Source organism: Rattus norvegicus, chromosome 3 (assembly GCF_036323735.1).
Source record: "Rattus norvegicus strain BN/NHsdMcwi chromosome 3, GRCr8, whole genome shotgun sequence".
Taxonomy (NCBI): Eukaryota; Metazoa; Chordata; class Mammalia; order Rodentia; family Muridae; genus Rattus; species Rattus norvegicus.
The window spans coordinates 78,499,076-78,504,221 of NC_086021.1; positions in this window are offsets into that span (position 1 = coordinate 78,499,076).

The following is a 5,146-nucleotide window of genomic DNA, read 5'->3' on the forward strand; positions in this document are numbered from 1 at the left end:
GATCCCAGGAGCCTACACGTAAAAGTCTGAACCAACTGCTAAAAATTGTCCTCTGATCTCCACAAACGGGCCATACTATGCTGTACACAGACACAGACACAGACACAGACACAGACACACACACACACACACACACACACACACACACTCATGTGCTGCGCACACACACAACCCTATAGTTGGGGAACAATTTCACATACAGGGCTCCTAAGAATTTTAATTTTAAGACCTTTTGATATTTTTTTGAAACTCAATGTAAACCATTTCTTGAGTTGTGGATAAATCTAGGAGCAGAGCACTTGTCTAACATGAGCAAAACTCTAGGTTCAACCTCCCCCACAAATGAAACAAAGGTCAAAGACTACTAAGAGCGTAGTTTAAGAGCATAGTCCACACCTTCAGTCCCAGCACTCAGGAGGCAGATGCAGGTGGATCTCTGTGAGTTTGAGGCCAGTCTGCTCTACATAGAGAGGTCCAGGACAGTCAGAGCTACATAACAGAGAAACTGTCTCACAGGAAAAAAAAAAAAATGGATTCCTAGCACCCACATGGTGGCTTACACACATTTATAGCTCCAGTTCCAGGGGATCCTATGCCCTCTTCTGACCTCGTAGGGCACAAGGCAAATATAGACATGCAGACAGATAAAACAAACATATACATAAAATAAATAAAAAATATTAAATTTAATTTCTAAAAATAAAAAATACATACATACTAAATGTGTGGGCACACAATGCTCCCAGCACATGGGAGGCAGAGGCAGACAGATTGCTGTGCATTCAAAGCCTGCCTAACCTGCATAGTGAGTTTTAGGCCAGGCAAGTATGACTACATTGGTAGACAGACCCTGTCTAAAAATAATGATAAATAAATAAATCATTTGTGGTATATGATAACTTGAAAGAATATAGATTTTTAACTACCTCCTAGAGTTCATCATAACAGCATAAATATCTCCAAGTCTTTGTAAGTCACTCAATAAGCTTGATTGATTAATTGATTGGTTGATTGATTGGTTGATAGACAGGGTCTCTTTACATAGCTCTAACTGTTCTGGAACGCACTGCATAGCACCAGTCTGACCTTGAACTTACAGGGATCCACCTACCTCTGTTTCCTGATAGCTGGGATGAAAGGTGTGCATCACACCACTCGCTCAGTAAAGCTTCTTAAAAGAAGTAAAATCATGTTTTCTTGTTGTACCCCATGAAGGTGCCTTTCTTTAATTTGATTTTTTGCCTCCTCTGAAATCGGAAATCTTCCCTTTAACCATGCCAGATATTCTGCTCTGACAAGAGAGATAAGGTTGAATAACATGCAATTCATTACTCAATAGTTCCTTAACCTCACTGGGGGAGAGAGAGAAAGGAACCAGTATGTAAATGAGTCTTATGGTATCAACAAATAGTAGGCCTTGTGGTACAGGACTAAAAAGAACTGCATCCTGAAGTAGGGGATGAAGGGAAGATGGGATTCACCGAGATGGTTGGGGAGAGTCTTAGAGAAACAGCTACATGTAGCAAGGGCAGAGTATGGGGTGTCCTCTGTCCATGGACAGAAGCAAGGTCCTAAAAGAACTTGCCTACCAGAATCCTCCCTCCGCTGTTGTCCCTACCACTCCTGCCAACAAATTCATTAAGGCATAACAAAGCCCTGACCAACTGGAAAAAACAACCATGAAGCAAACCAAAGTAGGATGGCTCTGAGAAGGTGGATAAAAAGAACTGATTTGCTTCCAAACAATTGCTCACATTTATATGAAACCATCCTTCTAAGACAGGCCATGAGATCTTTGTATAGCATTGATAACTAAGTATAACTCCCTAGCAATCTGTCAATAAACTGAAATGAGCCATCTTGGGGATTGGGAATTTAGCTCAGTGGTAGAGCGCTTGCCTAGCAGGCGCAAGGCCCTGGGTTCGGTCCCCAGCTCCAAAAAAACGAAAAGAAAAAAAAAAAAAAACTGGAATGAGCCATCTTGGGAAAGTATAGAATTCACTATTCTTTACCAAAGATTTCTTCTTCTGTGGGAGGCTTTGGAGGTGTCTCATGCCGCTTGTGTTTTATGTTCATGATTCATAGTCTTTCCTTAAAAGTCAACTGTTCAGAAGCGTGCCTGTCACGTGCATTTGTCTCCTGCTGCACTTGAAGAAACCTCGAAGAAAGCCAAATGCGATGAATAGTTTCTTCGCTTCATTCCACAGCCTGAAGCCAGTCAAAAAATCTCAGTAGGAACAGGATTTTCTCTGAGAACTAAAAATAAAAAGTTGATACCGAAATAAGCAACACAAAAATATTTCCTGGGGTTGGGGATTTAGCTCAGTGGTAGAGCGCTTGCCTAGCATGCGCAAGGCCCTGGGTTCGGTCCTCAGCTCCGAAAAAAAGAGAAAAAAATTTCCTGTTTGTCTTAGTTAGGGTTTTAAGTTATGCATAACTTAAAGCAACTTGGGAAGGAAAGGGTTTATTTTGCTTAGACTTCCACATCACAAACATCATGGAAGGAAGTCGAGGCAGGAACCTGGAGGCAGAAACTCATGCAGAGGCTGTGGAGGCTGCCTTGCTCCTCAGGACGTGCTCAGCTGGCTTTTTTATATAACCTATGACCAGTAGTCAAGGGGTGGCACTGCCCACAGTCAGCTTGGCCCTCCCATATGAATCATCAATCAAGAAAAGGCCCTGCAGACTAATCCCATGGAGGCATTGATGAAGATTTCTTCTTCACAGATGACCTTAGTTTCTGTCAAATTGACATATAAACAAGCCAATACACTATTATTGGATAATTCACGTTAAAAGAAGAAAATAAGACAAATGAAAGTCTTGAGATGAGAAAATAAAGATTTGGAGAGATATATGTGTATATATGTGTGTGTATATATGTATATATACATATATAAATAAAGCATATTAACAAATATATTATATAGTAGTATATGTTAAATAAGGATTTATTTCTATTTAATAATATACAAGATTTTTAGAATAGCATTCTTTAAAATTGTAGATTGTGTTAAACTTTCCGTTTTTCCATTGAAGTATTAGTGAATGCTCTGTCGCACTAGAAAGAACAAAAGCACTGGGCCCAGATTAAATTCTAGTGTCACCAATTACATTATATTACATTACTACACAGCGTGCTCCCAGGGAACTCTAAAACATACATGCAAAATTGTTACACTTATTTGGCTAACATTTGGTGTTTGCCATCTGGGGTCATTAATTAAGGCACCCAATTGTCCACTCCTGTATCTCACACTCTGGCAACTAAAAGCATTTCAAGAACAAGAGAAAGTAGAGGCTGTCAGATCGCTTAGGTCACAGTCTGGAAAACCTAGACTATAATTTTGTCCACATTCTTTTGGTCAGCCAACTAGAATCAAGGAAGGGAAGTAAGTTTGATCTCTTGATAGGAGCAGGAGGAAATATAGCCCACTAGAAGTAGTATTTGGGGATGAAAGCAAAGGCTGATTAATCTTTAGAAACTAGCTAGAAGAGGCACAGAACTTTGCACATCTCCATGTGAAGAAATACACTCATCCCTTCTCAAACCCTAGAAAGTACAACTAGGACATCAACTCAAGTCCCAGATTTATCAAAATAAGAGCAGGAGCAGACAAGCCTCTTCTAGCATGTTCTGTGGTACAGCAGCAAGGGCGTCAAGACCTGTGATCTAAAAGGTCTAAATACCTGCTACACATGCAAAGATAAATACAGAGATAGAATAGAAACAAAATATCCACAACTCATACTTTAAAAAGGGAACGAATAATAAAGCATACTGCACTCTAATCCACTGACCCTGTCCTTGTGTCCTGTTCATAGTCTCCTACCACCTTTCTCACCTCCTGATAGTCCCCAAACAAATGCCACAGGACATAAGTGTTACAGTGTTACAGTTTACAATGTTACATTGACCCCTGTTACAGTGCTACAATGTTACAGTTTACAATGTTACATTGACCCCTGCTACATTTTTACAGTTTACAGTGTTACACTGACCCCTGTTACAGTGTTATAGTTTACAATGTTACACTGACCCCTGTTACAGTGTTACAATATTACAGTGACCTGTGAAGTGAATCTAGTTTCCATGATATTATTTATCTCTATGTAAAAGCCCAAACTTTTAGAGACATAAAAACAATAGCAACTTTATCACTTCTCTTAAGTCTATGGATTGTTGTGGTGGGGTGGTTAAATGGGTAGTTCTTCTTGCTTGGGGTCTCTTATGTAGCTGCAGTCATAGAAACTGAGTTATGTTATGGACTAAATGCTTGTGTCTGCCCAAATACAAAGGTATTAATCCTACCCCTCAACATGTCCGTATTGTAAGGTATGACCTTTGGAAAGTTTTAGCATTGTGAAGGATAAAGACCTTGTGAGTACAATTAGAGCTTTTGTAGAAGCTCTAACCCGGGCTTCAGTCAGGAAAGTGCTTGCTGTACAACCATAGAGACCTGAGTAAGATAGCCAGAAATCATGTAAAAGACATGCTCACCTACAATCCTAGAGAGAAGGAGACAGACAGGAGGAGTCCCAGGACTATCTGGTCAACCAGGCTAGCTGAATTGTGGAGTTAAGAATTCAATGAAAAACCCACCAAGCCACTACATCAAGCCCTGGATACTCCAACACACTGGAAAAGCAAGATTTGGATTTAAAATCACATCTCATGATGATGATAGAGGACTTAAGAAGGACATAAATAACTCCCTTAAAGAAATACCAGAGAATACAGGTAAACAGGTAGAAGCCCTTAAAAAGGAAACACAAACATCCCTTAAAGAATTACAGGAAGGGTTGGGGATTTAGCTCAGTGGTAGAGCGCTTGCCTAGGAAGCGCAAGGCCCTGGGTTTGGTCCCCAGCTCCGAAAAAAAGAACCAAAAAAAAAAAAAAAAAAAAAGAATTACAGGAAACCACAACCAAACAGGTAAAGGAATTGAACAAAACCATCCAGGATCTAAAAATGGAAATAGAAACAATAAAGATATCACAAAGGTAGACAACCCTGGAGATAGAAAACCTACAAAAGAGATCAGGAGTCATAGATGCAAGCATCACCAACAGAATACAAGAGATAGAAGAGAGAATCTCAGGTGCAGAAGATACCATAGAAAGCGTTGACACAATAGTCAAAGAAAA